Source organism: Blennius ocellaris, assembly GCF_963422515.1.
Source record: "Blennius ocellaris genome assembly, chromosome: 3".
Lineage (NCBI taxonomy): Eukaryota > Metazoa > Chordata > Actinopteri > Blenniiformes > Blenniidae > Blennius > Blennius ocellaris.
Window position 1 is genome coordinate 8,159,574 of NC_137652.1, and position 23,648 is coordinate 8,183,221.

Below are 23,648 nucleotides of genomic sequence, written 5' to 3' on the forward strand. Positions count from 1 at the left end.
TCACCTTAGACTCAACCACGAGGGCCTGACGCCACCCCACTCTCTCCATTGCTAACATTTGACAAGGGATCCAACAAGTGAACGTCTTGCTGTCATTTCTCCTGTCTTTTATTAGTCTCCTTTCTCCTTGTGTGCAGTCACAAATTCATAAATGATGGTAGTGATTTATAATTCACATATGCAAACTCATTATAAGGCCACTCTCCTTGTCAGTATTAATGAGCGGATCTTGAAGAAATGACGTGCCATTAAAGCCACGACAGCTTTTTGTATTTAGCTCCTGTTAAACAGATGCAGATGTGATTCATCTGAAATTGCATCAAGCAGTTTGTCCTTTTATTCACTTTAAAGCGTCAAGCTGTTCAGTTGGGAGAAAAGCGGCTTTAATCACTCTGGGTGCTATAATGAAGGAGTGCCTGATTTTAGAATAAAACTGGAGTCGGCTCTGTTTGTTTTACATGTGTTCCTCGACCTACGAAAGCCGTAACTGCGTGAAACCTGCAGTGGCCAGGGGAGCCTCGGTGCCGTATCCTTGGCACCGTGTGAGTAATGGGGCAGGGAGAGAGTCTCTCGGCGTCTTAACGGGGCCAGCAGAATAATTATGAGGCGAGCTGAGAGGCTGTTCCTGCACAATGGGGAACCAGTGAACGTTATTGGGTCAAAGCTTGTCCTCTTGGACCTCTGCCTGGACTGATGGGGGCAGTCTTTCAGGTGGCCTGAGGTGCTGCGTGATGGGGCCCAGTTTAAAGAGGGATCCTTGTTCAGGCTTAAATGTGGTTGCGAACAATGACGGGGGCAAACTGTGGATATCAGCATTAACACGCTGTTAAGGGAGGGGAGCTTAATGAGATATTTCCGTGGTGCTCTTGTCAACAAAGTCTGAACAACATGTGTGGTTAATTAACACCATTAGTATGAGTGAAAAGTCAGCACTATAACTTGGGTAAATTATGCAGATGCGTGTCATATTTAATGGGGAACACAGCACAAGTATTGAAAAAGAACATTCCTCAAGAGGCATGTTTGACCCAGTAGCCAATTCTGAGCTGGCAGCAGGATTAATTGACACGGCAGTGGAAGCTGTAGTCGTGTTTTCTGCAGGGTGCAAGATATAATGGACCCTACACTGGTAATGATCTTCAAGACTGTATATTTAGTTTGTTTCCCTGTTAGAGACCATCTCAGCCCTCCATTTTCGGTGCTGACTTTAGCCAACTCAAAGTTGTTGAGTTAAGATATAACGAAAGGCAGGCGACAACCTGGATGAATCAGCATTCCATCAGCCACACACACATTCATAGCTACAGGACTTTTAGAGACATCAGCTCACCGAACAAGTATGCCCCTATATTGTGGGAGGAAGCGAGCTTACTCTAAGAAAATTTCAACACAGTGAGGATATGCTAATTCCTGAGGGAAAAACCGAGATGCAAACGTCAGAGTTTATTAACTCCTATGTCACCATGCCTTATCGGAAAAACCTTTGCTTTGCTCTCACACTGGCAATCTCAACTACAAACCATTAGATGTAAAGGGTATGTTGGATGCCTCTGCTCCTGAGTTTTCAAAGGCATCAATACAATACTTGAAAGGCTAAACATGCTCAGAGGATGATTGCATTGGTACTTTCGCCAGCTGAGTACTCTCCAAGAACCTGAAAGATGAATGAATGAATGAGTATAAACAAGGTGAAGAAACTCTGATGCAGTGAGAAAACAACTCTAATGCATGTCACACTCTGTCTTCGCGTTCCTTTATGGGACTTTGGCTGCATTCAGTGCAATAAAACAAGTAAAGTGAGCCATTTTTCAAACAGTCCAATTCCTCTTGTTTGTTGTGCACCAGGTTTATTTTGGCAGAATCAACGCTTCTACAAATGGACTACAGTAATGTGGCATTCGCACAGTGGTTCATTTTAATTATGAACCTTTTTCCTTTTGTACTTTGCTTTGTGAATGAATATTCATACATGACTAGAAGCAAATAATTACTTGAGAAAGTAAGTCGCATTACTTCTATTGTTCATTTCAGTTGTTATTAACCATGATTTACTATATCATGGCAGGGTAACATTAGGTGTCAACTTTCGTAATCAGGTGAATTATGTTGTTTGGAGGAAGACTGGCAGTTCTTGTAAAAAAAAAAAGGAAAAAAAAGTGAACTAATAAACAAATGACAATGAGAAGAAGCTGCAATGAAATAGCCGAGATAAACCACCAACCGTACACAGCTGTACACAACTCTTATGTTTCCGTCCCTCCGCCTCACAAGTAAGTTCCACAGTATCCCTCCGTCTCACAGGTGACATTAATTTTCTAATCAACCTCCATTGACTGCGTCGTTGTATTTTTGTTATGACGAAAGAGAAATGTACAGAAGATCGGAGCTGAAGGTAATATATTAGTACAGTGATTCATACATTGTCTGGGAAGAAGCTTGGTGTTATTTAACAGTTGTAGTGTCGTGGGTACTCTATATTTATGATTATGGCGCTGTTATCCATGCTGCTTTCTTCCAATACATTTCTAGTTTAGTAAAGCTGCGGGGAGAGGGGTATTCTAGAAAGGAGGTTTAGCAAACTCTGAGTCTCTCCCTGAACTCTGATTTGACTCAAATAAAAATAAAAAAATGCCCTTTTCTATCGTTCAAAATGAGGTTAAACAATATATGAAAACCATTAAGACGCGGAGGTTTTATGTATGTGTTTATTCATGCCCCCTGGCGGTTGTTATACAGTATTTTACGATGCACTGCACTGTCTTTGTCAATAAAGACTTTTTGAATATATATTAAAAAAAAAAAAAACAACTCTGAGTTTCCGGTTCCACAACGTCTGATCTGGATCAGTTTAATCAACTCCGAGTATGTGAACCTCGAGTTAGGCGCACGCACAGCCACAATTAAAAGCCATCATCAGTGAAACCACGAGAACATCGGTCACCATGGCAACAGACCGAAAACGATCGAGTTATTTCACCCCGATGGAGCTGGAGGTCCTGATGCAGGCCTACGGTGAATATGAGCACATATTCCGCCGTAAAAGTAACACCGCCGCAGCTGCAAAGGAGAGAGAGGCGACATGGGAGAAAATCACTGCCCGAGTCAACGCGTGAGTTTGAATGAGTTCCTCTTAACATCCGACCTAAAGATCGTTGCACACACAGAAATAATGTCTGTACAATCTCAATTTCATATAGGTGCAATCCAACAGGGGAAAGGCGCACTTGGAGGCAGATAAAAATGAAACATAAAAACATCATTCAGAGTGGTAAGGCTTATTTTGCCATGATTGCGCATCACTTAGATTTAAATTTTAGTGTATAATTTGACTTTGGCTTTGAAATTTAAAAAAAGAAAAAAACCATTCATTCAGTAGTTACTTCCAAGTAGTGATTCAAACCCTTAACAAACTGTTGTTTGAACTCGTCCTCTCTGTTGATGTCCTACTTGTTAGATTAACACACTGATTACACATTTTTATGATAGTGGAGTCATTTAAAATGAGACAATGCATACATGAGCACTCAATAAAATACTATTATGATTATTTAAAAAAAAAAAAAAACATTTTAGTTCTGATCAGTCAACAGAAAGAAGGCAGAGGCCCTAAAACTGGGTGGGCCACTAGTACCACCTCTGATGGAGGGGGAGGAGCTGGGCCTCCCACCGCTGGCTGAAGACATTGCAGAGGGTAGCTCATCTGAGCCGCCTGTCACCCCTCAGGACACAAGTGCCTACATCAAAAGCAAGTATATCTACACGTACACACACACACACGCAAGAATACACCTATTTATTTCCTTATCCTCCCCGAAACAGTTGTGGACGGTGTCGTCTGCCTCGTCCAGCCTCCAACTTGTGTGAAACTTGAACCCCCTGCAGATGTAAGTATTCCATATTCAGATCTGGCCTCAGATGGTTGTTTAAAGTATTGTGGAACAGTTTCTTTTCCTGCATCACAGGATGAGGAAGAGGATGCTGATTATAATGAAGAAACCCTGTCTGCTGCTTTAGGGAGAGATCCAGAGAGACCTACAGAGGTATGCCTTAATATTATGTATCACTAATGGCAGTTCTCTACTCATTCACACTCCTTATACGTTCTGAGTGTAAATTGGAGTTTGACATGGAAACCGAAGTGATGAGCAGAATTACTGGACAAACAACAAGAGCATTCTTGTCCTTCAACAGAACATGGCTGGGCATCATGACGACGGTCCATCAACTTCCACGGCGCAGTTTGACACAGTGAGAGTTTCGGTCAATAACATGTTAAATCTGCATGTTGCACTGTCGGGTTTTCAGTGTTGTCCATTTCTTTCCCAGTTACCAGTAAAGGAGTTATATAAAGTCAACCTAGTGCGGACAATAGCTAAGACCGAAAAGGAAATGGTGTATCTGGATCGCAAGATCAGAAAAACTGACCTTGAAATTCTATTACTGGAACGCCAGTTGAGGTGGGTGCATTGTTTCGGCTGAAACATGTTAACGGTTGGAACTGTATTAACATATACTAACTGTTGCTTCTGTCCTTTTAGGGAATAAAGAACAACAAAACAAATATGAATTATCTGTCTTTATTTGACTGTTTATTCAGAAAATAAATAATTTCTGGTAATTATGTCAGTTCCATCCTGGACTTCTGCAGGGTGTATGGGATGGTCAGCCTGAGCATCATTCAGTTGTACAGCAGGGTGTTGCTCCCCTCTAATAACTAATATTATGGAGAACAACACATGCCACAGTGATGTCATGTGCCCTCTCTGGGGTGACCCTGACCTTGCGCAGGCACTATAACTGAGATTTGAGAATCCTAAGGCCTTCTCAACCCACGCTCGAGTCCTGCAGTGGGTCACTTTAAAGCCTGGTTGGGGGGGTCAAGGTGAGGGGTCAACAGAGACTGCTGGCAGGGATAACTCCAATACCCCAGCAGGTGGCCATCAAACGCTTCTGTAATTAAAAAGGACACAATAAACAAAATGCAAGATTTTAAAAAAAATTGTATAAAGCTGTAACTTCCTTACCACATGCAAATCTGTTACTCGGGCTCCGGGAGTCATGTACAGAGCCAATTTGGCTTGATATTTGTAAAGATGCAGGAAGCATCACACACATGATCTTCATAGTGCAGAATGAGTTAGTTTTCTATGTCTACATTTTTATGTACATCCTTTTTAGCATGGTGGATCATATAACGACATTGATGCTGTGAAAGGTGTTTCTGTTCACATCTTCCATTCATTTTGATGGGAATGTGTCCCATCCATGCAGCCAAGCACATTTTGGACCCCTGGAAAATGACTGCATAATGAAGCTACTGAAGCCGAGGTGGCAGCTGAATGCATATCATTTAAAATGGTAGAATACTGAATTTGATTTCTCTATTAGTCACCTGCAAGCCTGTGAAATTCTTTGTTTCTCACCAGTTTTTGTCCGGGGATTACGACTTATCTGTAACAGGAGTTTCAATGCGATAGTGACTTCTCTAACCTCTCTACACACTGTTGCTCTGCCGTGTTCTGCGTCCGCAATATTCTAAAGAAAACAACCATTTGCAAAACAATTTGCTGATGTGTGGCTGTAATTCAGATAACGTCTTTGCTGAAAAGTGGTAGCGTTCCCAAAAGTATTGCTCTGGGAATCTGGGCTGGAAGATTCTCCCACGGCGTAAGGCATTGCAAATTATTTCTGCCTCGATGTCGATCGGGTTTGGGAAAGAACGGACAATACATTTCTGGTAGCGTGTTTCAGCTGGGAGGAGACGGGTCGAAACTCGAGGTTTCTACTACAAAACGGCAGCAGGTTCCATTCAGTCTGTTAACCATGGTGACTTACTTAGAATATAATTTGGCTCTCTTTCTGGAACAGATAAGTCAAGTGTCGCTCATCTTAGGTTTAACGTACCCTTTGTGTATTTCTGTGAGTTTTCACATAAAATACCTTCTGGAATACCCCCTGGTGCAACCTCAGCTGTTGATGTGGGAGTTTTTAAATGAAGTGTGTAAAACATGTGACCTGAGGGTTCAAAGTGGCCCTCTCGGGTCTGACACGACTGCAAAGTATGACAATAGGAAAAAAAGTTAAAATAACTGCTGTTCCTAATTTTATGTGTAGCATTACATGTGTAAGTGATATTGCATTGAAAGCAAGTTGCATCAAAACAATGAAATCCATGCTGTGAGGTTGACTATATGGAAACATGCTGAAGACCACAGACCTCCACATCCATGTGAACATATAAGCTTTATCCAGCAGTGGCCTGGAAATAAATACTGTGGCAGAAATGATTTGAGATCATTTGTCAGGTTTTGAGAGACAGAAAGTTCAGTCATGACGTTGGTTGCATTTTCTGTAACATAATTAATAGGGAAAATATGAGTGAACTATCGAGTAACAGACGAAAACGATGTAGTTTTCCTGTAGGGCCACTGGTGGGTGCTATTGTTGAAACCATACACATATGCCTGGAGAACAATATGCTACAAATATGAACGATGGTGAGTTCACTGACATTAGTATGAACTTATGATGACGTTGGATTTCTATTACGTGCGAAATTGACTATAAAACTACCAAGTCCAGGAGAAATCGACATCTCTGGAGGCCGCCATTGTTGTTATTGTTGATCCTGTAGTGGAGAACTGTTTACTACATCTGTGATGAGCACATGCAGGAGCAGCATTTATAAAAAACAAAACAAAACTCGGGAGGCGTTTTCATAAAGTTGTGTTTTCAGTGGATTTGAGCACTATGTGTGAATACAATCTCATACTCAGTACTTTTGCTTGTACCAGTTTTAGTTGGCTGTAGATTGCTGTGTCTGATTGGTCACTGGTAAGTGATCGGTAAGTTGGCCCTGGCTGTTTTTGGAGGTTTCAGGTGCGACATTGTGCTTTTATTAAAGTAATTATTAAATGTAGAGGGTTGGTATCAATTATCGTTCTATGCAGTTTAGTCACGATATATACCAGAGAACACACCGTGTAAATATTACCCAGCAAATTCGAAATGCGTGGCCACACTGTCTCTCGGGATGAATGTTACAGGTGGCCTTCATCTATGTTTGCTTCACTTTTTATGCCGTCAATGTTTCTGTTTGACAGCCGCTTGAACTCCATGCCAACTTACCTGTCTCTATGAATAGGCATCTTCAATCTTGGATATACTTCCAATCAAATGCATCTCATTACAGTATTTCCTGGCAGGCTGTGTCGAGCCATCCAGAGTCCTGTTTACCACATCTGTCGCACTATCTCATCTCGCAGTCCTGGCAGGCGGACTGTCATTCTCTTAACCCTCAACCTGCCCACTCCACCTCTCATCTTGTCTGCATGCCATCTATCCGTCGGCTTTCCTTTTGTCTCGCCACCTCTCCGGCTTCTCCTCTTTGCTCTCTGTTTCAGACCTCTAATCACATTAGAGGAGAGCCAATGCAGGGGTGAATCTAAAGCAGCCCCCGACATTGCGCCAGTGTTGACTGTTTCCAGGTACACTATTCCCGTTTTTTCTCTGTCCAGACAAAATCAATTTCTTCTCCTTGTCCAACCCTTAAGTCAGCCATCCAGCAATATCCTCTGGACGCTTTCCTTCTCAAAGCTTTAAGCTTCAATTTAGAGAGGTGGATCGGTGCAGTGAAAAAAAACAAAAACATGAGTGGTTTAACACTATAAACAAATGGATAGGGATTGTTTATCAGCGGGTGTTTGATTCCATATGAAGCTTGGAACGAGGCAAATGTTGGGTTATTTGTATACAACTGCTTAAATTTAGGGACTCGGCGTGGCAGCCTTGTTAAGAAAATGTTCCCCTGTGTGATGAATGAGGCCTGTCTTCTGACTCGGTTCTACGTATTTTTCCCCAGATCAAAGCAGCCCTCCTCTTCCCTCCTCTCCATCACTCAGCAGCCACGGGGCCTCACCTCCCTGCCTGGGTCCTGTCTTTGACATTATACTGTGGATCCTACTTGCTGGCAGCGGGCCAAGGGAGGGGAAAAAAAATAGTAAGTGATTCAGAAGCCTCTATCCCCTTGCTCTCTTCTTTTCACCACAGCTAACTCTAATCAGATTTAGCGTAGGCTTGAGGATTTAGTTTTTTGTGTTTGAGTGCAATGTCATCAGCAGAGATTTGGAGCAGTAAAACCATTACAGTATTGGAAAGAGTGGTAATTGTATTTAGAACGCAGGATTGAATGGGGAATCGTAATTCAGCTTATGATTTGTGTCATTTTCCACTCCACGGTTTCGCTGCATTTATTGCACATTGGCACAGGTCCATTAACTAAGCTGATGATTATTATATTACCAAGGATATAACTGCACAGTTCTATTGCCTCAGATACTAACTTTGCACTATATAACGAGGTACGATTAATTTTTAATAGCTTAAGGAGTTTGCCTGAAGATGATGCTAAATTTATCCCTCCTGATAATGCACTCGTGTACTTATGCTCAGTCACTCCATTCAGGAGTGTTGCTCGACATGTCAGTGATTTATAAAGAGGATTCATCTCTCCCATCTTACCTGCACTGACCCACCCCCCCAGTGAAGAGGAGCTTAAATGTGCATAGGAAGATATCAATCTTTGATTAGGCCGCTGCCTGATGATGCCACGGTATTTCCTGCCTCTCGAGGTCTCGCTGTCTGAGCCTACTGACTCGGATATGGATCGACTGCTTTGAGTTGAGTCTTGGGTGTATCTGGATACATTTCCACTTCTGCGTTCACTTTTTTGTTTGTGGCGCGTCAGCTGTTCATCCGCGGATGGCTGTCTTACACAGCAGCTTGGAGCTCACCAGCCTGGCAGAGTGTCAGCAGGGCTCGTGTCGCACCATTGTAAGGAAAACATCCAAGTCGGGGAATATATTAGGCTGTTGAAAATTCATGTCTGAAAGACATCTGAAGTAGAAGCACCTGTTTCTCATAGAGTGAAAAGGAAAAACACTCCAGCTTTAACCTTGATGTGTTGTAATGTTCTCATTTCAAGCAAAGATTTAGAACCATTTCATGCGCTCGAGGGCAATTTGCTGATGTTTTAGGTCACAGCTATGCCGATTACTGAACGTATCGGCAGCTGCGAAAAGCTGTTCGTATTTGATCTTTGCTGTCTATCCGCAGTGAGATGATGTGCAGTGATGACAGTGATACCACTTACTGTTATAGATTATAGGTCATCAGAGCTGTAATTAGGCAACGGCGCTCTTACGTTGTGATTCCAGTTGACAATCACAACCTCATCAGATGTGAGCTGTGAAGTGTCTTTACCAGAGGTTTGCCGGCGAGGGGGCACTTGACGGGAAACATGAATCAGTGCAGCTGGCCTCTGTTTTTTCACTGAAAACAGCTATCCATCTGTGTAATAGGCCTTGTCAGAAGTTTACAGAGAATCAGCAATTCACTTTGTGACTGGGCTGCATTTGCCATAGAAAGGGATCCTGATAAGCTGTAAAAGCCCATTGAGGCAGTGAGCAGGCTATGATGCATAGTTATGTCTTGACAGATGCCGCCCTCCCTCTCATTTGTTTCTTCATTGTCAAGACTTTGAATCATCCACCATATGCTATCTGCACAAATTCTTCCTCCTCAGGGCCATATCTGATTCTTCCAAATACTGGCATAATATCTTAAGCATTAATATTCCTTTTCTCAGAAAAAAACATCAATTCATTGAATACCTTCTTGTATTAACGATTTAATTTATTTGTTTTTCGCTTCACCTCGGAGAACCATTATAGATTATGATATTGATCTACTTCACAGCTGAGCTGTCATTCTGTTGTCAGTTCTTCAGCTTTCTGCTTCATTACAACAGATCTGTCTTACTGACAATACCTGGAAAGATTTATATATATGCATACGCTAAAAGATTTCTGGTGCTCACACGCCAGTGATGCGACACGCTCCGCATGATTAAAGTATGACTGATTCAGTCATTACCAGCGAACTGTAATGTGTGTGCGAGGCACGCAGGAAGCAGGTAGCTCGGTCTCTCGGTCTACAGTCAACCGTATGCATAGCGCAGTGCGTGAATAGAAGCTTCGCACTGCTCTGCATACTGTAGGCTGTATGACTATTGGAGGTGCACTTAGTGTCTTCGCATGTCGCTTGCATATGGAGTAAAGTAGGCTTTATGGTATTTAATGAGTAGTGACTGTTTGACAGTTTTCGTGATTTGAGCTCCATCCAGAAATCATAACGTTTTGAACATTAAGAATCTAATAAAAGTCTTCAAATGAACTGAAGACCTTCCAAATATGTTTTTTTTTCAAAAGGCAAAAAGAAGCTGTGTTGGGATATTTATATGGATTATATGGATAATTCTTGGTGAGGCCACACGGTAGCACAGTGGTTAACGCTCTTACCTCATAGCGAGGAAGTCGGGGTTCAAATACTGGGCAGGCCTTTCTTAATTGAGTTTGCATGTTCTCCCAGTGTGTGTGTGGGTTTCCTCTGGGGACTCCGGTTTCTTTCCCTGGTCCAAAAACACATATGTAAGGTTAATTGATGACCTTTAATTATCCCTAAGTGTGACTGTCAGTGTGTGTGTGTTGTTGTCGTGTGATGGACTGGTTTACCGACCTACCTACTTAAATCACCTTGATATCAAATTGTTCAGATTCTGGAAATTACTGCTTTTGTTTGCCAGTTGTGGCGCCTGTTGTATTGATGCCCCACACAGAGCATTCCTAGAGACTAACGTGAGAACTGGTCTGCTGGTCATTCTCATTCAGACTTTAACTCATTGACTGTGCAGCAGATTTTTCAAGCAAACGTTTATTTCCTTGTGGATTCTTTGGATGGTTGTTTTTTTTTTGTATCATATTCTGTATTAATAAAAATTCAGTAATACTTTGAATCCATAGAATCAGATATACTGACAAGAGTGTGCAACACTCAAAAGATGTTTATTATTGATGCCATAATGTGGCCTGCACATAGTTGTACACATTGAAAAGAAGACGCGAAGAAAAAACTATACACATGTGGATACACATATTTGCCATATCGATTGCAGTAGCCTTGAAAAAGTAATAAATAATAATTGTGCACTTACTGTTTTAGGTTGCTTTTTTCATCTCTGGACATATGAGTAAAAGTAGCCGGAGCAGAGGGTGTTCAATATCGTATTGAAGGAGAAAACAGGGCTTGGTGAACAAATGCTTTGAACCCTTGTGCACTGTGACTCTGACAGAGTGCAGGTTAGAACCCAGTCAAATCATATCTGTACATTATCGCCCTTGGTGTGAACAAAGCTTAATACTTTGCAGACTTCTTTACCTTTGCACTGAATATAGATATGGTGTTTTTCCACTTAAATTACATGTGGAGAGAAAGCAAAGAGAAATGTACTTCTTTGCTGCTTACTTAAAATGAAAGAACACATCGGGTTGTGTGTTATGTGACTGTGCTGCTAAAACGGGTAAAACTGGAGTGTTCAAGTGCCATACACTCACCATGGAAGCACTCAGTGCAGCATTAAAACACTTCAACCACACTAATATACTTTTATTGAACGTGGGTGACAGTGGAGCTCCAGCTGAGAGCAGTAATGTATTAAGTGGGTAATTAATTACGATTTAACAATGACTAAATGTGTTCATTTCAATTAATTAAATACAAAACATTTGCTTTAAACACACAATCTTATACACTGAACTAAAATACATGGCAGACTGTTGTATTGAATTAATGACAGAATAAAGAGCACATAGTTGCTTTGATTACAGACAACTTTTCAATGTGCAGTTTAATTTTCATATTCAGTCACATGATTATGAAACATTGTGTAACTGAATAACTTTTAAATTGCTTCTTTAGGAGCAAGGAACGTAGCCACATTCTAATAAAAGGAACTTTCCCATCATATGTTGATCATTACAGGAGCTGTAAGAAAGAACTGTAAAATCTGACTGAATCACCTGAATTTCTCTTCCATCACATGCTAAACTGTACAGATTGACATTGAAAGTTAAGACTCTTTTCAATAAATCTGTAATCAAATAAAATCCAGACAACCGAACTAATAGAGGGTTCACTTTTATTCACTAACTACAGGAATTTCTTGATTAACCGTATGGGATGTATTTTTTCCATCACCAATGTGTGGCTTAAAGCAAGTCCGGTAATGTGGGCATTTTATCATCTACAGGCTCCTATCCAGTTATCTGGCCTATAAAAAATTAAAATAAAAAAAAAGATGGAGGGGGCAGAAAGAAGGGACTACATTAGTTTATTGTGTGCAAATAAATTACACCGTGCTGTATGGGGAGCGTTCTGAAGTTATAGGCCTCCACAACAAAAGCAGTTTAACATTTTGCCAATATGGATAGCGGTGAAGCATCAAGACAGGGCTATGTTCAGTGGCATTTTATGTGTCCCCAGATTGGCACTCTGAAACGCCTTTTTAAAGCTGGAGTCGGTCCAGTTGTTGGTGACAATGACGTTGATTTATTTGAGCAGAGAGGGAAGAAGTGGGACAGGAGGCTGTGTTTCCCTCTGAAGCTTTCCATTTGGCAAATTATGCTTAGGTGTTCACTTTTCTCCACTGACACGAGCCTGAAGCGCAGCGGCATCTGCACTAATGCAGAATGGATAACCTGACACACTTTTGCCCGCGTACAAATAATGCAACACAATCTGTGCCGTTGCTGAGCAATTATGCATCCCCTGACAAACGGCTGATCTAATGGTTGTTTACAGTAGGTGTAGGGTTCAGAATAAAGGCAGAAATAAATCGTTCTCAGATTGAAGAGAAGCAAATGCTCTTCTCATGAGAAGGCGGAAACTCTATCAGTTTACTCGTTTTTTGTTTATCTTCTAAGATATTGTAATAGTCACAGAGGTGATGTGGAGTTTACCAAGACATCGGCAGCAAAGTAATTGGCTGCAATCAGCATTTAAATGCTGTTTACTCAGTATTCAAAATATCTTTACATTTATATTTTGTGTTTTTAAGTTAATGTGCTGTTATCATATTTCACAGTCAAATTGTTCTTTATGAAGTTGAACTCCTTTGCGTGTCTTGTAGTTAATACTTTAATAGTTGTAGCAGAGCGAAAGATTAATCTGATAATATCTAATTGTTTGTCTGACTGCAGTTTCATCATGTGAAAAACCAGTGTTTAGTTTCCCATAGGAACAGAGACAAAAGTGAGTCAGATGTAATAGAGTCGTTGTGCGTTTCCCCATTTGTTCACAACATTGTTTTTTTTTCTGGCTGGATGATTTGAACCAGTTAATTTTTAAGTGTTCTCCACTTTGATGCTCTATTGAGGCTTTAACTTTTCGCTCCAGGTGGAGATTTCCTCCTGTTTCTTTTTCTTTCTATTTTTTTTTGACAATGGTTTTTGATTTTTAATTCAGATCTGTTGTTTGCTAAACACCTGTTAAAGGCAGAACAACAAGTAATATTTTATATTGTTATCACACATTAGTGTTAATTGGAAGTACTTGGTGTTCATCATGAAGCTGTTTGTCATTATGAAGCAGCAGTTGAAACAAGATATATTTAAGATTTGAGAATAGGCTTCACAGACGGCTAAAATGAGAGCAGAATATATACATTTTGTTTGGTGGTAGTAAGAATGCCATCTAAGTTGGGGCTCACTGATTAAATAGACTGATAATAAAATAAAACTTATTAACTTGATGACATGGCAGCAAAATATAAAAAAACAGCCTGTCTCCATCGATCTCTTTGTGCTTGTTTGGGAGTTATACCCATTTTTCTATTGTTGGCATAACTTTGATTTGACAGCTTAACAGTGGTGGAGAAGATGAGTAGAAATTGTCTGAAGCCTAATGAAACGATGACCATCACATTGATCACATTAGAACTTGATGATTTTGCTGATGAAAAGGGTCATAAAACAAAGTGCCATTCAGCAGAATAAACTGGTGTTTCTGTCATGCTGGTTTTCCTACTGGCTTGGTAGTTAAAGCCAGCTTTTGGAAATATTGGAAATAAAAGTGTGTAGTTATTAATGAAGCTGTCAGATTGTTGACAGGTAACACATTTATCACAAAAGTAATGTTTGATTTCCTTTGGAGTCCTGTTTCAGTGTATTGTACAAAAACAATGACGTTTGTTGCCAACAAGACCAAGGATTTAAATGTGGCATTTCTCTACTTCTAATTGAATGTTTTTTTTTTGTTATGGAAGTATCATCAATATCATCCAGTCTCTTTTGAAGTAAAATATGCATAAAATATGAGTTTAAGGGCCTGTACACACAAGAATGTTGCTTCATGTTTTCTTGTCGTTTCTGGCCACTCATCCACATGGCATCGCATTTTAGCAGGCCAAAAAAGGTGTTAAAAAAAAAATGGGCTCCAGAGTGGGGACATTTTAAAACACCGGTTTGCCCTGGAGGTGTGGATGGGCAAAGATGCACGTTTGCAGAAAATGATGACGTCGTCATCCCCATCATGAAAATGACCCTGGCTTTACAGGTACTCGCAGCAAACAGCTCACAGCCAGGTCACTGCAGGACGTCAGATTATCTTGTGACCACTGCTTCATAGACGCACACACAGGGAAAGAATCACTTTGTCTCATTGTTAGGAACAAATAGACAGAATTAATGCACAGATTAATTGACCTTCTTAGTTCAGCTACCAAACAGTGATAAAAGAACCAGTCCAACACTGGTTGGAGAAGCACTTTGCTATAGTCACAGATGATTCTCTGTTATCGGTCCATCCATCTCTCTGCCGTGTCTCCCCTTCGTCCACATGGAGTCTCGGTAGCTGTCTGGAGTGCAACGAAGCCGTGACATCTCGTCCCCGACAACATTCGTTCCTCCCAGCTGCTCTGGGAGGAACCGAAACTTCTCTCAGACAAAACAAGAGCTATTATCTCTCCAGTGGGTCCTGTCCAACCTCTGGACTGTTCCAAATTGGCTGTGCCTGGTAACCCTACAACAGGACACAACCAGGGGGCATCCTAATCAGATGCCCAGACTCTTCACTCTATCAGGAAGTTGAAGGCCTGCTAACCAACTAAGAAAACTTTACCACTTGTAACTGTAATCTCTTTCATTCCGTCATGCCTGAGGGCAAGAATGCGGACGTAGACCAACCAGTGACCTGAGATCTTTGCAGGTCAACTTCCTGTTCACCACAATGGTCTGGTACCATTACTGCAGCCATTCACTTAAAACCTCAGCCGACTCCTCCATCCATGAAAAGCACCAAATCTGTTATTGGTCAGTTTGTTAAAAGGATGTTCACTGCTATAACATCACTAAAAGCTTTCAAATCACATTACCGGTAGATCCTTTCCCATGTTCACTTGCAGGTGTCTTTAGAACACATGCGTTACAGAAGTGCACCCTCGTCTGGTGTGCAGCACATCACTCTGTCAAGCTGTACATCAAACCACATCGTTTATAGATGAGCAAGAACGTGCCCATGTGAAGTTTGTTTATCAGAAAGTTAAGCTCAAGTTTTCCTCCCCCCCCCCCATAAATACACAGAGGTTGTAGTCCGGTCAGACCTTGGTGAATTTCGTCTCATCTTGGTCCCATGGTCTGGTTTCTAGGTAGGGCCTGAAAAATCGCCTCCAGGTTTTCCTTTTTGCTGCAGTGCTCCTACTTTGTTATGACTGCCTGGTCCCCTCCATGCCCTCCGGGGCCTTCCCAGGAATTTTACACCCTGCTTGACCAGCTCTGGCCACCGCCTCCCACAGCTCACACCATTTAAAATGCCTTCTTTGCTGCCTCTTGCTGGCCAGCCGAATTCTCCTGCTCTTTTTCTCTCTACACAGGCACTTTTTTTCTCCTTATTCTTCTTTTCACAAGTTGCCAGGCGTGTAGGGTGGTTAAGACTGCTGCGCTGCAGTGACTGCACTGTTTGCAGGAGTCTCTTGATGAAGCTCGAGGAAAAAACACAGCCGAGCTGAACTGCAGCTGCGCTGTCTTTTCAGCTCTCTCTTCTTTCTCTGCCTTTTGTGTACAGATAAATGCAGAAGATGGAGCGTGATGCTGGAAAAAGTGACTGAGGCGTCATTTGACCGAAAAGGTAGGCCACAATGGTGACAATTATTAGACTTGGCTGAGCCAGGTTGCAGCTTTTGTCTGTGCAAAGTACAGACAGTGGCCTATGACATACAATAGTTGTGATTTGATTGGATACACAAAGTACCTGATGTAGTTGGCTTATGTGGGTTAGAAAGTCAATAGTTGTTATGAATGGATAGTATACATTGTTCTTGTGCATACAGGCACTGAAAGTGTTTTCAATTTTTGCCATTTCACAGGAATAAATAGAACTTGTAAAGAGTAATAATAATTATGAATACCCCTTATATTTTTAGTGTGTTTGTTAAAAGAAAAACAAATCTATGCAATTGTTTGGAATAAAAACACTCAGAGTGCATGTCTGTGTTTACTCGAAAATGTTGGATTTTGCACACTGCAGGTGTATCCATTTTTCCATATGCTCCTGTCCGTCTGTACCTGTCCATGTGTAGGCAACTAATATAATTTATTTTACACACGAAGAGCATTTCTTAGCTAATCACAAACCCTTAATGCACAGCTCAATGCTGTGTATTTCATGCAATCTGCTGCAGTCTCAGAGCCTCTCCTTCATAAACAGATGAGAGTAATACATTTTGTCATTTTTGTCAATATGTTCTTGCTGCCAGCCTGTGTTGAACACAGAAAAGCAGTCACAAAAAGAGCTGCCGAGATTATTTTCATCACAATTACACCAGAATGCATATCGTCACATGCATACTTAGAATTGCAGAAAACAGTCTGTTCAGACAAACGTGGCTGGAGCTGAAGCTTGCGTGGTGTGCGGCTCTCTCTCCGAGAGGAGAGGAGGCTGTCGGGGATTTACAAACCCAGAGCCTTTGTTCAGTCGCACAGTCACTATCACATTTAGAGCCCTTTGCTTCTTTCATCTAATGCAACCAAACGGCCGTCCAGCTGAGATGAACTGCTCCTTCTAGATGAGCTATAACACACTCAGTGCTCCTCAGAGAGATGGATGGTCACATTTTCACACCAGGCTGCCAATTTTAGAGCTGCTAGTCCTCCTCCTTCCTTGATTTCTTTTTAGGATATCGTTTCTTTTTGCCTTTTCCAGAAGGGAACACCACATAAATTACTAGTCAGGGCAATACCCTAATGATAATGTATTTTTCACAAATGCCATAGTCAGCAAAATGAGAATATAACAACAGATTAAGCCAAAGTAGTCTTTCCAAAGCACTTTCCAAACATTTAAGGTGTGCATTAATTGACTGAAGTCAAATCGCAGTTATGGTTTAAGCATGATTTAAGGAAATGAGACAAGGGTGGACAAATATAAGATGTATGTATATATTCATATATGATATATTGATAAAGTCACGTTGTGCAGGTACTAATTGGCCCTCAATATTATTCAGCAAGCCACATCAATGTCTGATGTATATACTAGGTTTTCACTGTTGAGCAGAAGGTACCAGTGCAGCAGGTTTTCTCACACAATGTTTTGAATAAGGTATAGCAGCTTCTCAGTTGGGAGACAAATACATGTATTTAATTAGGAATAAATCAATTTCCTTTTCATGTCATGATTTCTTTTAGGCATAATGATGAGAGAGGGATGAAAAAACAGTGGCCATGTCACACCACTGTATCTTTGAATGCAATGCTGAGTGTGAAGAAACGAGACACTGTTGATGAAGTCAGATTGACGGCGACAGCAACCAGCAGGAGTCGACTTGTAGCAGCATATACCAGTCTAATTTAGTTGGACACATACTTGACCTGACCTGAGAACAATACTTCAAACTTTGAGATCAGTCATAGATGAAGCTTGTTATAGTGTAACAGAAGCACATGGTGTCTGGGTTACATCTAAATGAGTGGGCAGTGATTCAGAGTTTGCAAAAGAACAAAACTTTATTGCCTTCCTTCAACTCTGATTTAGTTGTGCTGTAACAGAGTTTCAGCCTATTGAAACAAGCTTGTTTGTTAAAAGTAGGTATCGTTGGATCTAATTTGTCAGTAACTATCTAATGTCGTCTGAAGTATAACTGCAGTTCTAAAGATTACATATATTCCTTTGTTTCCTGCCGCATTCAGCATTTTACTGTACCATTTTGAAGGCTAGAAGGAAATATTTATGAAAGAATTCGAATATTCTTTATTTTTCCCTGTCAAACTTGAAAAATGACACTGTTGCAAGAAAATGTCAGAGACCAAGTGGCATCTAACTTTCAACATGTGCTACTATTTGTGGTTTTCTTTGTTGTTTCTTCTCTATATGGTTTGGCTCTGAGAAGTTGTCTGATGCTGATACTGCGTTGAATTTGAAACCGAGTCATGCCCCCTCGAGTCCTCGGCTCACATTACCAATGACAGCCAAATTAATTTGTTGATAGACTGGAATCCCATTGGAAAGCGCTCCTTAATCTACCTCATGACTACCAAACATGTTAATGCAACGACCTGCGAGAACATGTTGGAGAGACCATAAACTTGTAGGTGCATGTGGGCGAATATATAAATATATAATGTATAAATAAAATAGCCTTGGTAGGAAAATGTCCCAAGTCAATTAGCGCCTCTTTGTAGCACAATATATTCATCTGTGGCTTGCTGACATGCTGCTTTCTGAGGAAGTGAGGCAATAATAAATCTTGTATATCCTGTCCTTCTGGAAATAAGTAAAGACAATGTTAGGCAAAGTGGACCTGATAGACTGAACTCTGATTTGGGTTTGTTGCACAGTGAACAGGTAGTGTTGCTTCTCCAGGGAGAGATGAGGCATGAGAAAATGTGGGGAGATTAGCGTTATGCTGAAAGAGCTGTGAAACCTCTCATTATTCATTCTTCCTCTTGTCAATGTGAAGTATTACTGTCTCTTTCAGTCTTGACACGCTCTTACCAAATCCACACGGGGCCTTTCGTTTAACTGCTGTTCCCTTCACAGTGATGTTAAATGGCTCATTAGTAAGGCTAAGGTGTCATGTACTGAAGGACAAATGTATTGGCTCCGCCGCTTTACCTATGCTGTCTCATACGTAAAGTATGGAGAAGCTCTAAAGACGAGTCAGCTCTGAAACTACTGAAGGGATTTAATTTTTTTTTTTGACGTTTATAAAAAAAAAAAAAAAAAAATTGGTTCTGACAGTCACGTCAGAGGCATCTTTCTGGATGCTGTTATGAACTGGCAGGCCTTTGATCCCTGAATAAACATGAAGCGTTCATCCTCACTGAATGCGTCTGGAGCTTTGAAACTTCAGGTTGGACAGAGAACATCTGCATGTAAAAACCTTGAATATTTGACATATACTAACGTAGAAAGGATGACTGCATATCTTACTTTGAATGATGCTCCATGAATACAAGGACCGACATAACCTGGTAGATACATACAAAATGCACAACTCTGACTTTTACAATGGTTCCTAAGTCTGTCTTTAATTGGTCAAAGTCCTTGAAACATAGACAGAGAACCAGAATCACTTTAACAGAAATGACAAATGTTGATTAACAGTACACTTAAAGTGTCTCACTTTTATCATTCTTTTGAAGCTTTGGATTTTCTCACTTCTGTCAGCGAGTGTCTGAACCATGGTGAATGTTTCATGTATAGAAGTCATGGTGCAAGCTTTTTGCCAGGTCAGTTGTTAAGCCTTTTTTCAAGAGTAAAACATTTTGTGGGAACACGTTCCTTTCTGACCATCGGTGTGGTCTTGCAGGGTTAGCCTAACCCTTATTTTTCTTTGTGTAGAACCTTCAGCTTACTATTTTTGTCACACTTGCTTGAATTACTGAGGAAGTACTGGCTGGGACTCTTCTCGCTTAGTTTTTCGCGACTCTCTTCACAAATGCCACACTGAAGGAGGTTGAGTTAGGATGCTGTCAGTGGCACTAAGTGGTTGTAGTCAGCAGACAGGTATCAGTCCCAGAGTGGTAGTGTTTGCTGTCTGTCTTCCACTTGGACGTTAAACTGCTAATGATGACGCTGCAACCATTCGGAATCTGAATGTGCTGAAATGGAAAAAAAACAACAACAAAAAAACTAAAAACTTTCTTCTTGTAAAAGTTTACTATGTCAATATTTAAACTAATTTGTCTTCTCCTAAATGTAGAAACAGGAACATTAGTGAGCATTTAAATTTCAGTTCAAGAAACAGCACAAGATATACATTGATTTATCACATACTACAGCAGATTTTGTTCTATGAATTAATTTGTGGTTTAATTTGTTTAATTTTCTTCCTCTAAAGTAGTGCTTTTAAAGCAATAAATTTGTCCTTCTTTAGGAGGGGAAATTAATTCCAGCAAAGTGCAAATACAGTGACAATATTATAAATTTAAATCCCTTTTATCATTATTTTTGTAAACCTATCAAGTTTATTACAAAAAAGTGTACAGTATTGTACAGCACTGTAAAGTAGCAACACTATGAACTTTTTGCCACCAACTCTGCCTGTTCTTGGTTTTTGGTCCTACTTTTCTTTTGCATCCATGTTAATCACTGCTGCACGTCAAGAAGTCATGCGACCCAATGTTGTTTTCAGATGTTATGTTGACCAACTCTACACGGGGGAGGTAGACACTTTCACAGGCCCATTCTAACATTCAAACTTCACATCGCAGTTGTTTCAACAGTTTTATAATTGACCTTGACATTGCGATTAGAGTAATCATTCAGCACAACTCAGTTACTGCAGTTGCTGTTATTTAACACATTGCAAAGCAGCAGTTGGCATTGATGGGCCTCACTCGGTGTCATAGTTGAGGCTTGCTTTTAGTGAGAATTGAATTCACCTCTATTCCAACACTATTTTTAAAAAGAAAAGAAGAAATACTCATGTATTTTAGAGGTTATTCCAAGAGGGCTGAACCTTTACATTATAGTTCAGTCTGTTCTGACAGATTGGTAGTTCCAAAATGTTTTGTATGACCATTTCATCACACATATACATCTAAACTCACACTCCAGGGATGACGATGATTATGAAAGGTCATGCAAGGTTCTTCTGGTCCAAGCACCCTTGTGATGAGAGTTTGTAACTTCATAAAAGAAGCAACTATAGGAAAGAAGCAAACCTGCTTTTCCGACTAAACTTGAGATGCCCACATATGGTGTAAAAAAATAAAATAAAAATGTAGCTTTCACAGTGAAACTTTATGGACGAAGGAATTTGCTTTATTTTGCCTTTTCAAAGAGAATGTTTGGCATAGTTTAGTGCTTATAATGTTTAACTGCAAATAGAAAAAAAACCCAGATCTTTTCTGCTGTGTAAAAATATGTATAAGGTGACTTTTCTTTGTGTGAACAGTACGACAGGGTTTTTGAAGTATACTGCGGTGAATCAAACAGTGACGACTATCTTGGAATATGTGCTACAGTATGTTGCCAAATTCTGTTCCAATATGCATCCCTAGTTTGTACACCATAGACATATTGTAGTTATTAATAAAGAGAAGACCTGGTAAGCAGTCAGGCAGCTTCGGATGTTCCATCACTGGCGAGACTTCCTCTTTTCCACGAAGACTTTTAACAAAGAAGAGACTGCATAGTTAAGACAAGATTCACACACAGACTTGTCGCCAAAGGAGAGACTCTCACACGATGATGGAAGGACTGAAGAGGCCAATATGGAGACACAGGAGAGGCAGTAGTTCTGGAGGTTGAAGTGAACATGCAAATTATATGAAATAAAGCACCAGTAGCCAGGGGGGAGGGGTTTCAAGTGGTGGACAGTTCAGCAGAAAAGAAATGTGAGGACATAGACCGGTGGAAAAGGAGGTATTAAAAGCGAGAGGGAGCTCGGGAGCGATTAGGAAATCATTGCACCACGAGTTGTGTATACATAAGATGCTCAAAATTGACTGATAAACACATCTACTTTATCCTTAGTTTGGGTTTTCGGGAATTTGACTGCATATTTAATTAAGTTAGTGCAGGTTGCATGCATATTACTTTAAGGAAATCTTATTCATTATTTTGTGAATAAATATGGATCATGCCCCTGTAAAAAGAGATTCTAGCAGTCGCATCAATTATGAAGAATGGAAGAGACAGAGGAAAGGCCTTTATTCTGCCAAGTCATTAAACAAAGTGCATCAACTGTGTTTTGGGGCTGGCACACTTGCGAACAGAAGTGTGGGGATGTGTGTATGACTGAAGATCACTGTAGGGATCTGCAATGCAAAACACTTTCATTGACATGTTTGTTCTTGAAAATGTATCGTCGTTGCAAAACTTTGCCCACAACACTTTCTGTCCCACCTCCACTTTCCCACCCCATTATTTCTCACTGGCTCTGCCTCTTTTTGCTTATACACAGCCTGAAGTTCCTCATCATGTCTGTCTCTATCAGTTCAGAGGAAGAAATGGACTGTCTACTCGCTCCCGTAATCAATTTGTCTCGGCACACGTGGCTTCTCTGTGAAAGTGCCAATGCAGGGAGAACACTTGGTATTCACAAAAGGAAATAATAGGCCACCATAAATTCTGTAGAGAGGCCCTGTCTGTTTCACTCATGTTTAGGGAGCTCAGAAGCAGACAGCTCTCGATAGTATCTTCTATATCGACACTAATGCTCCACTGTGTGTTGCTTTCCGCCTCCGTTTTCACGTCTCTGCAGTGTGTCAACAATAAACATCTGCTGTCTGATCCAAAACAGCTTTCAAGCAATGTTATTTACGGTACCATTTTATTCATCTTAAGGTCACAATGGTCTGGATCCAGTCCCAGGTATCGGCAGACTGGTTACACCCCGGACAGATATCGAGTCCATCATAGGACAAACAGATCATCATGCACACACTTGCAATACATAGTCAGTGTCATTTAGTTTTTAGATCTTTGGAGGAAACTGGGTTATCTGGTGAAAATCCATACAGACATGGTTAGAACATACAAGATCTACACCAAAAAACGAGACTCTAATCTGGATTTTTGTCACTCTGAGGCAAGAGCTCTAACTACACAACTACAAAGTGCCGATTCTCACAATGGCACATCACAACCGTCAGTAAGCCTTTATTCCTCCACAGTGAACTACCACCAACCATCAGCTCCATCACAAGTATTTGTATTCCTTCAATTTTTAGCAAATCACCACATGCTGTGACATTTCTGAGGACTCTCAAATGCTTTTTTTTATTTTTCTTCATTTTTTTCCCCCACAAGGTAGAAAACAGTATTGAGGTAGACGCAGCAGTACATTCAAGCAGTCATTGAAATTCATGAGCAGAGGGCTGAAGAACAAGGATAATTTTTCAAAAGCAGGTTCACAAGCACTGGGTCATTTGTAAAGCCTGTTCAGATGAATACACATGAAATAAATGTTAACTCTGTTGACAGGCTATTAATAAAGGACCTTAGTGTTTGATTTAGAGGCACAGCAAGGGTTTGTGCCAGGGGAGTTGGGGGATGCTATAAGTGGGCACAGGCTTATCTCAGGTTAACTGATGTCTTTTGGGCTCCTTGACACCCCGAGGTTGATTTGGACTCAGTTTTATCAGGAGTGGTACACACTGAGGGGATTATTTAGACAATCCTGAATCAGTGAAACACTGCTGTACTACTGACATTTAGATTGATTACGTCCTCACATATTTATCTGTTTTAGGCATCATCTGGTTTGTTGGGAACCTTATTGGTTTAACTGCCACATTTTTTCCCACTTC